Genomic DNA, 14979 nt, shown 5'->3' on the forward strand with positions numbered 1-14979 from the left:
TGAGAGCTATTCTCAAAAGTATAAGTTTCAGAACAAAAATATTTGGTGTGTGGATGCATTCTTACATGGTCCACACTCATGAAAAAAATTGGCGCATTCGCAAGAAAATTCATGACTTGAGGTCGAACTATAAATACATCAGCGATTCGAACTTTTTCACATACACGACTTTTACGCCATGAGAGCTATTCTCAAAAGTATAAGTTTCAGAACAAAAATGTTTGGTGTGTGGATGCATTCTTACATGGTCCACCCTCATGAAAAAAATTGGCGCATTTGCAAGAAAATTCATGACTTGAGGTCGAACTATAAATACATCAGCGATTCGAGCTTTTTCACAATCACGACTTTTACGCCATGAGAGTTATTCTAAAAAGTATAAGTTTCAGAACAAAAATGTTTGGTGTGTGGATGCATTCTTACATGGTCCACCCTCATGAAAAAAATTGGCGCATTCGCAAGAAAATTCATGACTTGAGGTCGAACTATAAATACATCAGCTATTCGAACTTTTTCACATGCACGACTTTTACGCCATGAGAGTTATTCTGAAAAGTATAAGTTTCAGAACAAAAATGTTTGGTGTGTGGATGCATTCTTACATGGTCCACCCTCATGAAAAAAATTGGCGCATTCGCAAGAAAAATCATGACTTGAGGTCGAACTATAAATACATCAGCGATTCGAACTTTTTCACATGCACGACTTTTACGCCATGAGAGCTATTCTCAAAAGTATAAGTTTCAGAACAAAAATGTTTGGTGTGTGGATGCATTCTTACATGGTACACCCTCATGAAAAAATTGGCGCATTCGCAAGAAAAATCATGACTTGAGGTCGAACTATAAATACATCAGCTATTCGAACTTTTTCACATGCACGACTTTTACGCCATGAGAGTTATTCTGAAAAGTATAAGTTTCAGAACAAAAATGTTTGGTGTGTGGATGCATTCTTACATGGTCCACCCTCATGAAAAAAATTGGCGCATTCGCAAGAAAAATCATGACTTGAGGTCGAACTATAAATACATCAGCGATTCGAGCTTTTTCACATGCACGACTTTTACGCCATGAGAGTTATTCTGAAAAGTATAAGTTTCAGAACAAAAATGTTTGGTGTGTGGATGCATTCTTACATGGTCCACCCTCATGAAAAAAATTGGCGCATTCGCAAGAAAATTCATGACTTGAGGTCGAACTATAAATACATCAGCGATTCGAACTTTTTCACATGCACGACTTTTACGCCATGAGAGTTATTCTGAAAAGTATAAGTTTCAGAACAAAAATGTTTGGTGTGTGGATGCATTCTTACATGGTCCACCCTCATGAAAAAAATTGGCGCATTCGCAAGAAAATTCATGACTTGAGGTCGAACTATAAATACATCAGCGATTCGAACTTTTTCACATGCACGACTTTTACGCCATGAGAGTTATTCTGAAAAGTATAAGTTTCAGAACAAAAATGTTTGGTGTGTGGATGCATTCTTACATGGTCCACCCTCATGAAAAAAATTGGCGCATTCGCAAGAAAAATCATGACTTGAGGTCGAACTATAAATACATCAGCGATTCGAACTTTTTCACATGAACGACTTTTACGCCATGAGAGCTATTCTCAAAAGTATAAGTTTCAGAACAAAATTATTTGGTGTGTGGATGCATTCTTACATGGTCCACCCTCATGAAAAAAATTGGCGCATTCGCAAGAAAAATCATGACTTGAGGTCGAACTATAAATACATCAGCGATTCGAACTTTTTCGCATGCACGACTTTTACGCCATGAGAGCTATTCTCAAAAGTATAAGTTTCAGAACAAAATTATTTGGTGTGTGGATGCATTCTTACATGGTCCACCCTCATGAAAAAAATTGGCGCATTTGCAAGAAAAATCATGACTTGAGGTCGAACTATAAATACATCAGCGATTCGAACTTTTTCACATACACGACTTTTACGCCATGAGAGCTATTCTCAAAAGTATAAGTTTCAGAACAAAAATGTTTGGTGTGTGGATGCATTCTTACATGGTACACCCTCATGAAAAAAATTAGCGCATTTGCAAGAAAAATCATGACTTGAGGTCGAACTATAAATACATCAGCGATTCGAACTTTTTCACATGCACGACATTTACGCCATGAGAGTTATTCTAAAAAGTATAAGTTTCAGAACAAAAATATTTGGTGTGTGGATGCATTCTTACATGGTCCACACTCATGAAAAAAATTGGCGCATTCGCAAGAAAAATCATGACTTGAGGTCGAACTATAAATACATCAGCGATTCGAACTTTTTCACATACACGACTTTTACGCCATGAGAGCTATTCTGAAAAGTATAAGTTTCAGAACAAAAATGTTTGGTGTGTGGATGCATTCTTACATGGTCCACCCTCATGAAAAAAATTGGCGCATTCGCAAGAATATTCATGACTTGAGGTCGAACTATAAATACATCAGCGATTCGAACTTTTTCGCATGCACGACTTTTACGCCATGAGAGTTATTCTCAAAAGTATAAGTTTCAGAACAAAAATGTTTGGTGTGTGGATGCATTCTTACATGGTCCACCCTCATGAAAATAATTGACGCATTTCCAAGAAAATTCATGACTTGAGGTCGAACTATAAATACATCAGCTATTCGAACTTTTTCACATGCACGACTTTTACGCCATGAGAGTTATTCTGAAAAGTATAAGTTTCAGAACAAAAATGTTTGGTGTGTGGATGCATTCTTACATGGTCCACCCTCATGAAAAAAATTGGCGCATTTGCAAGAAAAATCATGACTTGAGGTCGAACTATAAATACATCAGCGATTCGAACTTTTTCACATACACGACTTTTACGCCATGAGAGCTATTCTCAAAAGTATAAGTTTCAGAACAAAAATGTTTGGTGTGTGGATGCATTCTTACATGGTCCACCCTCATGAAAAAAATTGGCGCATTTGCAATAAAATTCATGACTTGAGGCCGAACTATAAATACATCAGCGATTCCAGCTTTTTCACAATCACGACTTTTACGCCATGAGAGTTATTCTAAAAAGTATAAGTTTCAGAACAAAAATGTTTGGTGTGTGGATGCATTCTTACATGGTCCACCCTCATGAAAAAAATTGGCGCATTCGCAAGAAAATTCATGACTTGAGGTCGAACTATAAATACATCAGCTATTCGAACTTTTTCACATGCACGACTTTTACGCCATGAGAGTTATTCTGAAAAGTATAAGTTTCAGAACAAAAATGTTTGGTGTGTGGATGCATTCTTACATGGTCCACCCTCATGAAAAAAATTGGCGCATTTGCAAGAAAAATCATGACTTGAGGTCGAACTATAAATACATCAGCGATTCGAACTTTTTCACATGCACGACTTTTACGCCATGAGAGCTATTCTCAAAAGTATAAGTTTCAGAACAAAAATGTTTGGTGTGTGGATGCATTCTTACATGGTCCACCCTCATGAAAACAATTGGCGCATTTGCAAGAATATTCATGACTTGAGGTCGAACTATAAATACATCAGCGATTCGAACTTTTTCGCATGCACGACTTTTACGCCATTAGAGCTATTCTCAAAAGTATAAGTTTCAGAACAAAAATATTTGGTGTGTGGATGCATTCTTACATGGTCCACCCTCATGAAAAAAATTGGCGCATTCGGAAGAAAATTCATGACTTGAGGTCGAACTATAAATACATCAGCGATTCGAACTTTTTCACATACAAGACTTTTACGCCATGAGAGCTATTCTCAAAAGTATAAGTTTCAGAACAAAAATGTTTGGTGTGTGGATGCATTCTTACATGGTCCATCCTCATGAAAAAAATTGGCGCATTTGCAAGAAAATTCATGACTTGAGGTCGAACTATAAATACATCAGCGATTCGAGCTTTTTCACAATCACGACTTTTACGCCATGAGAGTTATTCTAAAAAGTATAAGTTTCAGAACAAAAATGTTTGGTGTGTGGATGCATTCTTACATGGTCCACCCTCATGAAAAAAATTGGCGCATTCGCAAGAAAATTCATGACTTGAGGTCGAACTATAAATACATCAGCGATTCGAGCTTTTTCACAATCACGACCTTTACGCCATGAGAGCTATTCTGAAAAGTATAAGTTTAAGAACAAAAATGTTTGGTGTGTGGATGCATTCTTACATGGTCCACCCTCATGAAAAGAATTGGCGCATTTGCAAGAAAATTCATGACTTGAGGTCGAACTATAAATACATCAGCGATTCGAGCTTTTTCACATGCACGACTTTTACGCCATGAGAGTTATTCTAAAAAGTATAAGTTTCAGAACAAAAATGTTTGGTGTGTGGATGCATTCTTACATGGTCCACCCTCATGAAAAAAATTGGCGCATTCGCAAGAATATTCATGACTTGAAGTCGAACTATAAATACATCAGCGATTCGAACTTTTTCGCATGCACGACTTTTACGCCATGAGAGTTATTCTGAAAAGTATAAGTTTCAGAACAAAAATGTTTGGTGTGTGGATGCATTCTTACATGGTCCACCCTCATGAAAACAATTGGCGCATTTGCAAGAATATTCATGACTTGAGGTCGAACTATAAATACATCAGCGATTCGAACTTTTTCGCATGCACGACTTTTACGCCATGAGAGCTATTCTCAAAAGTATAAGTTTCAGAACAAAAATATTTGGTGTGTGGATGCATTCTTACATGGTCCACACTCATGAAAAAAATTGGCGCATTCGCAAGAAAATTCATGACTTGAGGTCGAACTATAAATACATCAGCGATTCGAACTTTTTCACATACACGACTTTTACGCCATGAGAGCTATTCTCAAAAGTATAAGTTTCAGAACAAAAATGTTTGGTGTGTGGATGCATTCTTACATGGTCCACCCTCATGAAAAAAATTGGCGCATTTGCAAGAAAATTCATGACTTGAGGTCGAACTATAAATACATCAGCGATTCGAGCTTTTTCACAATCACGACTTTTACGCCATGAGAGTTATTCTAAAAAGTATAAGTTTCAGAACAAAAATGTTTGGTGTGTGGATGCATTCTTACATGGTCCACCCTCATGAAAAAAATTGGCGCATTCGCAAGAAAATTCATGACTTGAGGTCGAACTATAAATACATCAGCTATTCGAACTTTTTCACATGCACGACTTTTACGCCATGAGAGTTATTCTGAAAAGTATAAGTTTCAGAACAAAAATGTTTGGTGTGTGGATGCATTCTTACATGGTCCACCCTCATGAAAAAAATTGGCGCATTCGCAAGAAAAATCATGACTTGAGGTCGAACTATAAATACATCAGCGATTCGAACTTTTTCACATGCACGACTTTTACGCCATGAGAGCTATTCTCAAAAGTATAAGTTTCAGAACAAAAATGTTTGGTGTGTGGATGCATTCTTACATGGTACACCCTCATGAAAAAATTGGCGCATTCGCAAGAAAAATCATGACTTGAGGTCGAACTATAAATACATCAGCTATTCGAACTTTTTCACATGCACGACTTTTACGCCATGAGAGTTATTCTGAAAAGTATAAGTTTCAGAACAAAAATGTTTGGTGTGTGGATGCATTCTTACATGGTCCACCCTCATGAAAAAAATTGGCGCATTCGCAAGAAAAATCATGACTTGAGGTCGAACTATAAATACATCAGCGATTCGAGCTTTTTCACATGCACGACTTTTACGCCATGAGAGTTATTCTGAAAAGTATAAGTTTCAGAACAAAAATGTTTGGTGTGTGGATGCATTCTTACATGGTCCACCCTCATGAAAAAAATTGGCGCATTCGCAAGAAAATTCATGACTTGAGGTCGAACTATAAATACATCAGCGATTCGAACTTTTTCACATGCACGACTTTTACGCCATGAGAGTTATTCTGAAAAGTATAAGTTTCAGAACAAAAATGTTTGGTGTGTGGATGCATTCTTACATGGTCCACCCTCATGAAAAAAATTGGCGCATTCGCAAGAAAATTCATGACTTGAGGTCGAACTATAAATACATCAGCGATTCGAACTTTTTCACATGCACGACTTTTACGCCATGAGAGTTATTCTGAAAAGTATAAGTTTCAGAACAAAAATGTTTGGTGTGTGGATGCATTCTTACATGGTCCACCCTCATGAAAAAAATTGGCGCATTCGCAAGAAAAATCATGACTTGAGGTCGAACTATAAATACATCAGCGATTCGAACTTTTTCACATGAACGACTTTTACGCCATGAGAGCTATTCTCAAAAGTATAAGTTTCAGAACAAAAATGTTTGGTGTGTGGATGCATTCTTACATGGTACACCCTCATGAAAAAAATTAGCGCATTTGCAAGAAAAATCATGACTTGAGGTCGAACTATAAATACATCAGCGATTCGAACTTTTTCACATGCACGACATTTACGCCATGAGAGTTATTCTAAAAAGTATAAGTTTCAGAACAAAAATATTTGGTGTGTGGATGCATTCTTACATGGTCCACACTCATGAAAAAAATTGGCGCATTCGCAAGAAAAATCATGACTTGAGGTCGAACTATAAATACATCAGCGATTCGAACTTTTTCACATACACGACTTTTACGCCATGAGAGCTATTCTGAAAAGTATAAGTTTCAGAACAAAAATGTTTGGTGTGTGGATGCATTCTTACATGGTCCACCCTCATGAAAAAAATTGGCGCATTCGCAAGAATATTCATGACTTGAGGTCGAACTATAAATACATCAGCGATTCGAACTTTTTCGCATGCACGACTTTTACGCCATGAGAGTTATTCTCAAAAGTATAAGTTTCAGAACAAAAATGTTTGGTGTGTGGATGCATTCTTACATGGTCCACCCTCATGAAAACAATTGGCGCATTTGCAAGAATATTCATGACTTGAGGTCGAACTATAAATACATCAGCGATTCGAACTTTTTCGCATGCACGACTTTTACGCCATGAGAGCTATTCTCAAAAGTATAAGTTTCAGAACAAAAATGTTTGGTGTGTGGATGCATTCTTACATGGTCCACCCTCATGAAAAAAATTGGCGCATTTGCAAGAAAAATCATGACTTGAGGTCGAACTATAAATACATCAGCGATTCGAACTTTTTCACATGCACGACTTTTACGCCATGAGAGTTATTCTGAAAAGTATAAGTTTCAGAACAAAAATGTTTGGTGTGTGGATGCATTCTTACATGGTCTACCCTCATGAAAAAAATTGGCGCATTTGCAAGAAAAATCATGACTTGAGGTCGAACTATAAATACATCAGCGATTCGAACTTTTTCAAATACACGACTTTTACGCCATGAGAGCTATTCTCAAAAGTATAAGTTTCAGAACAAAAATGTTTGGTGTGTGGATGCATTCTTACATGGTCCACCCTCATGAAAAAAATTGGCGCATTTGCAAGAAAAATCATGACTTGAGGTCGAACTATAAATACATCAGCGATTCGAACTTTTTCACAATCACGACTTTTACGCCATGAGAGTTATTCTAAAAAGTATCAGTTTCAGAACAAAAATGTTTGGTGTGTGGATGCATTCTTACATGGTCCACCCTCATGAAAAAAATTGGCGCATTCGCAAGAAAATTCATGACTTGAGGTCGAACTATAAATACATCAGTGATTCGAACTTTTTCACATACACGACTTTTACGCCATGAGAGCTATTCTCAAAAGTATAAGTTTCAGAACAAAAATGTTTGGTGTGTGGATGCATTCTTACATGGTCCACCCTCATGAAAAAAATTGGCGCATTCGCAAGAAAATTCATGACTTGAGGTCGAACTATAAATACATCAGCGATTCGAGCTTTTTCACAAGCACGACTTTTACGCCATGAGAGTTATTCTGAAAAGTGTAAGTTTCAGAACAAAAATGTTTGGTGTGTGGATGCATTCTTACATGGTCCACCCTCATGAAAAAAATTGGCGCATTTGCAAGAAAAATCATGACTTGAGGTCGAACTATAAATACATCAGCGATTCGAACTTTTTCACATGCACGACATTTACGCCATGAGAGTTATTCTAAAAAGTATAAGTTTCAGAACAAAAATATTTGGTGTGTGGATGCATTCTTACATGGTCCACCCTCATGAAAAAAATTGGCGCATTTGCAAGAATATTCATGACTTGAGGTCGAACTATAAATACATCAGCGATTCGAACTTTTTCGCATGCACGACTTTTACGCCATGAGAGCTATTCTCAAAAGTATAAGTTTCAGAACAAAAATGTTTGGTGTGTGGATGCATTCTTACATGGTCCACACTCATGAAAAAAATTGGCGCATTTGCAAGAAAATTCATGACTTGAGGTCGAACTATAAATACATCAGCGATTCGAACTTTTTCACATGCACGACTTTTACGCCATGAGAGTTATTCTGAAAAGTATAAGTTTCAGAACAAAAATGTTTGGTGTGTGGATGCATTCTTACATGGTACACCCTCATGAAAAAAATTGGCGCATTTGCAAGAAAAATCATGACTTGAGGTCGAACTATAAATACATCAGCGATTCGAACTTTTTCACATACACGACTTTTACGCCATGAGAGCTATTCTGAAAAGTATAAGTTTCAGAACAAAAATGTTTGGTGTGTGGATGCATTCTTACATGGTCCACCCTCATGAAAAAAATTGGCGCATTTGCAAGAAAATTCATGACTTGAGGTCGAACTATAAATACATCAGCGATTCGAGCTTTTTCACAATCACGACTTTTACGCCATGAGAGTTATTCTAAAAAGTATAAGTTTCAGAACAAAAATGTTTGGTGTGTGGATGCATTCTTACATGGTCCACCCTCATGAAAAAAATTGGCGCATTCGCAAGAAAATTCATGACTTGAGTTCGAACTATAAATACATCAGCGATTCGAACTTTTTCACATGCACGACTTTTACGCCATGAGAGCTATTCTGAAAAGTATAAGTTTCAGAACAAAAATGTTTGGTGTGTGGATGCATTCTTACATGGTACACCCTCATGAAAAAAATTGGCGCATTCGCAAGAAAAATCATGACTTGAGGTCGAACTATAAATACATCAGCGATTCGAACTTTTTCACAAGCACGACTTTTACGCCATGAGAGTTATTCTGAAAAGTATAAGTTTCAGAACAAAGATGTTTGGTGTGTGGATGCATTCTTACATGGTCCACCCTCATGAAAAAAATTGGCGCATTTGCAAGAAAAATCATGACTTGAGGTCGAACTATAAATACATCAGCGATTCGAACTTTTTCGCATGCACGACTTTTACGCCATGAGAGTTATTCTCAAAAGTATAAGTTTCAGAACAAAAATGTTTGGTGTGTGGATGCATTCTTACATGGTCCACCCTCATGAAAACAATTGGCGCATTTGCAAGAATATTCATGACTTGAGGTCGAACTATAAATACATCAGCGATTCGAACTTTTTCACATGCACGACTTTTACGCCATGAGAGCTATTCTCAAAAGTATAAGTTTCAGAACAAAAATGTTTGGTGTGTGGATGCATTCTTACATGGTCCACCCTCATGAAAAAAATTGGCGCATTTGCAAGAAAAATCATGACTTGAGGTCGAACTATAAATACATCAGCGATTCGAACTTTTTCGCATGCACGACTTTTACGCCATGAGAGTTATTCTGAAAAGTATAAGTTTCAGAACAAAAATGTTTGGTGTGTGGATGCATTCTTACATGGTCTACCCTCATGAAAAAAATTGGCGCATTTGCAAGAAAAATCATGACTTGAGGTCGAACTATAAATACATCAGCGATTCGAACTTTTTCACATACACGACTTTTACGCCATGAGAGCTATTCTCAAAAGTATAAGTTTCAGAACAAAAATGTTTGGTGTGTGGATGCATTCTTACATGGTCCACCCTCATGAAAAAAATTGGCGCATTTGCAAGAAAATTCATGACTTGAGGTCGAACTATAAATACATCAGCGATTCGAACTTTTTCACAATCACGACTTTTACGCCATGAGAGTTATTCTAAAAAGTATCAGTTTCAGAACAAAAATGTTTGGTGTGTGGATGCATTCTTACATGGTCCACCCTCATGAAAAAAATTGGCGCATTCGCAAGAAAATTCATGACTTGAGGTCGAACTATAAATACATCAGTGATTCGAACTTTTTCACATACACGACTTTTACGCCATGAGAGCTATTCTCAAAAGTATAAGTTTCAGAACAAAAATGTTTGGTGTGTGGATGCATTCTTACATGGTCCACCCTCATGAAAAAAATTGGCGCATTCGCAAGAAAATTCATGACTTGAGGTCGAACTATAAATACATCAGCGATTCGAGCTTTTTCACAAGCACGACTTTTACGCCATGAGAGTTATTCTGAAAAGTGTAAGTTTCAGAACAAAAATGTTTAGTGTGTGGATGCATTCTTACATGGTCCACCCTCATGAAAAAAATTGGCGCATTTGCAAGAAAAATCATGACTTGAGGTCGAACTATAAATACATCAGCGATTCGAACTTTTTCACATGCACGACATTTACGCCATGAGAGTTATTCTAAAAAGTATAAGTTTCAGAACAAAAATATTTGGTGTGTGGATGCATTCTTACATGGTCCACCCTCATGAAAACAATTGGCGCATTTGCAAGAATATTCATGACTTGAGGTCGAACTATAAATACATCAGCGATTCGAACTTTTTCGCATGCACGACTTTTACGCCATGAGAGCTATTCTCAAAAGTATAAGTTTCAGAACAAAAATGTTTGGTGTGTGGATGCATTCTTACATGGTCCACACTCATGAAAAAAATTGGCGCATTTGCAAGAAAATTCATGACTTGAGGTCGAACTATAAATACATCAGCGATTCGAACTTTTTCACATGCACGACTTTTACGCCATGAGAGTTATTCTGAAAAGTATAAGTTTCAGAACAAAAATGTTTGGTGTGTGGATGCATTCTTACATGGTACACCCTCATGAAAAAAATTGGCGCATTTGCAAGAAAAATCATGACTTGAGGTCGAACTATAAATACATCAGCGATTCGAACTTTTTCACAATCACGACTTTTACGCCATGAGAGCTATTCTAAAAAGTATAAGTTTCAGAACAAAACTATTTGGTGTGTGGATGCATTCTTACATGGTCCACCCTCATGAAAAAAATTGGCGCATTTGCAAGAAAAATCATGACTTGAGGTCGAACTATAAATACATCAGCGATTCGAGCTTTTTCACAATCACGACTTTTACGCCATGAGAGTTATTCTAAAAAGTATAAGTTTCAGAACAAAAATGTTTGGTGTGTGGATGCATTCTTACATGGTCCACCCTCATGAAAAAAATTGGCGCATTCGCAAGAAAATTCATGACTTGAGTTCGAACTATAAATACATCAGCGATTCGAACTTTTTCACATGCACGACTTTTACGCCATGAGAGCTATTCTGAAAAGTATAAGTTTCAGAACAAAAATGTTTGGTGTGTGGATGCATTCTTACATGGTACACCCTCATGAAAAAAATTGGCGCATTCGCAAGAAAAATCATGACTTGAGGTCGAACTATAAATACATCAGCGATTCGAACTTTTTCACAAGCACGACTTTTACGCCATGAGAGTTATTCTGAAAAGTATAAGTTTCAGAACAAAGATGTTTGGTGTGTGGATGCATTCTTACATGGTCCACCCTCATGAAAAAAATTGGCGCATTTGCAAGAAAATTCATGACTTGAGGTCGAACTATAAATACATCAGCGATTCGAGCTTTTTCACATGCACGACTTTTACGCCATGAGAGCTATTCTCAAAAGTATAAGTTTCAGAACAAAAATGTTTGGTGTGTGGATGCATTCTTACATGGTCCACCCTCATGAAAAAAATTGGCGCATTCGGAAGAAAATTTATGACTTGAGATCGAACTATAAATACATCAGCAATTCGAACTTTTTCACATGCACGACTTTTACGCCATGAGAGTTATTCTCAAAAGTATAAGTTTCAGAACAAAAATGTTTGGTGTGTGGATGCATTCTTACATGGTCCACCCTCATGAAAAAAATTGGCGCATTCGCAAGAAAAATCATGACTTGAGGTCGAACTATAAATACATCAGCGATTCGAACTTTTTCACATGCACGACTTTTACGCCATGAGAGCTATTCTCAAAAGTATAAGTTTCAGAACAAAATTATTTGGTGTGTGGATGCATTCTTACATGGTCCACCCTCATGAAAAAAATTGGCGCATTCGCAAGAAAAATCATGACTTGAGGTCGAACTATAAATACATCAGCGATTCGAACTTTTTCGCATGAACGACTTTTACGCCATGAGAGCTATTCTAAAAAGTATAAGTTTCAGAACAAAATTATTTGGTGTGTGGATGCATTCTTACATGGTCCACACTCATGAAAAAAATTGGCGCATTTGCAAGAAAAATCATGACTTGAGGTCGAACTATAAATACATCAGCGATTCGAACTTTTTCACATACACGACTTTTACGCCATGAGAGTGATTCTGAAAAGTATAAGTTTCAGAACAAAAATGTTTGGTGTGTGGATGCATTCTTACATGGTCCACCCTCATGAAAAAAATTGGCGCATTTGCAAGAAAAATCATGACTTGAGGTCGAACTATAAATACATCAGCGATTCCAACTTTTTCACATGCACGACATTTACGCCATGAGAGTTATTCTAAAAAGTATAAGTTTCAGAACAAAAATGTTTGGTGTGTGGATGCATTCTTACATGGTCCACACTCATGAAAAAAATTGGCGCATTCGCAAGAAAAATCATGACTTGAGGTCGAACTATAAATACATCAGCGATTCGAACTTTTTCACATGCACGACTTTTACGCCATGAGAGCTATTCTGAAAAGTATAAGTTTCAGAACAAAAATGTTTGGTGTGTGGATGCATTCTTACATGGTCCACCCTCATGAAAAAAATTGGCGCATTCGCAAGAAAATTCATGACTTGAGGTCGAACTATAAATACATCAGCGATTCGAACTTTTTCACATGCACGACTTTTACGCCATGAGAGTTATTCTAAAAAGTATCAGTTTCAGAACAAAAATGTTTGGTGTGTGGATGCATTCTTACATGGTCCACCCTCATGAAAAAAATTGGCGCATTCGCAAGAAAATTCATGACTTGAGGTCGAACTATAAATACATCAGTGATTCGAACTTTTTCACATACACGACTTTTACGCCATGAGAGCTATTCTCAAAAGTATAAGTTTCAGAACAAAAATGTTTGGTGTGTGGATGCATTCTTACATGGTCCACCCTCATGAAAAAAATTGGCTCATTCGCAAGAAAATTCATGACTTGAGGTCGAACTATAAATACATCAGCAATTCGAGCTTTTTCACAAGCACGACTTTTACGCCATGAGAGTTATTCTGAAAAGTGTAAGTTTCAGAACAAAAATGTTTGGTGTGTGGATGCATTCTTACATGGTCCACCCTCATGAAAAAAATTGGCGCATTTGCAAGAAAAATCATGACTTGAGGTCGAACTATAAATACATCAGCGATTCGAACTTTTTCACATGCACGACATTTACGCCATGAGAGTTATTCTAAAAAGTATAAGTTTCAGAACAAAAATATTTGGTGTGTGGATGCATTCTTACATGGTCCACCCTCATGAAAACAATTGGCGCATTTGCAAGAATATTCATGACTTGAGGTCGAACTATAAATACATCAGCGATTCGAACTTTTTCGCATGCACGACTTTTACGCCATGAGAGCTATTCTCAAAAGTATAAGTTTCAGAACAAAAATGTTTGGTGTGTGGATGCATTCTTACATGGTCCACACTCATGAAAAAAATTGGCGCATTTGCAAGAAAATTCATGACTTGAGGTCGAACTATAAATACATCAGCGATTCGAACTTTTTCACATGCACGACTTTTACGCCATGAGAGTTATTCTGAAAAGTATAAGTTTCAGAACAAAAATGTTTGGTGTGTGGATGCATTCTTACATGGTACACCCTCATGAAAAAAATTGGCGCACTTGCAAGAAAAATCATGACTTGAGGTCGAACTATAAATACATCAGCGATTCGAACTTTTTCACATACACGACTTTTACGCCATGAGAGCTATTCTGAAAAGTATAGGTTTCAGAACAAAAATATTTGGTGTGTGGATGCATTCTTACATGGTCCACCCTCATGAAAAAAATTGGCGCATTCGCAAGAAAATTCATGACTTGAGGTCGAACTATAAATACATCAGCGATTCGAGCTTTTTCACAATCACGACTTTTACGCCATGAGAGTTATTCTAAAAAGTATAAGTTTCAGAACAAAAATGTTTGGTGTGTGGATGCATTCTTACATGGTCCACCCTCATGAAAAAAATTGGCGCATTCGCAAGAAAATTCATGACTTGAGTTCGAACTATAAATACATCAGCGATTCGAACTTTTTCACATGCACGACTTTTACGCCATGAGAGCTATTCTGAAAAGTATAAGTTTCAGAACAAAAATGTTTGGTGTGTGGATGCATTCTTACATGGTCCACCCTCATGAAAAAAATTGGCGCATTCGCAAGAAAAATCATGACTTGAGGTCGAACTATAAATACATCAGCGATTCGAACTTTTTCACATGCACGACTTTTACGCCATGAGAGTTATTCTGAAAAGTATAAGTTTCAGAACAAAAATGTTTGGTGTGTGGATGCATTCTTACATGGTACACCCTCATGAAAAAAATTGGCGCACTTGCAAGAAAAATCATGACTTGAGGTCGAACTATAAATACATCAGCGATTCGAACTTTTTCACATACACGACTTTTACGCCATGAGAGCTATTCTGAAAAGTATAGGTTTCAGAACAAAAATATTTGGTGTGTGGATGCATTCTTACATGGTCCACCCTCATGAAAAAAATTGGCGCATTTGCAAGAAAATTCATGACTTGAGGTC

The sequence above is a fragment of the Haliotis cracherodii genome, unplaced genomic scaffold (assembly GCF_022045235.1).
Source record: "Haliotis cracherodii isolate W230 unplaced genomic scaffold, xgHalCrac1.p SCAF_13, whole genome shotgun sequence".
Lineage (NCBI taxonomy): Eukaryota > Metazoa > Mollusca > Gastropoda > Lepetellida > Haliotidae > Haliotis > Haliotis cracherodii.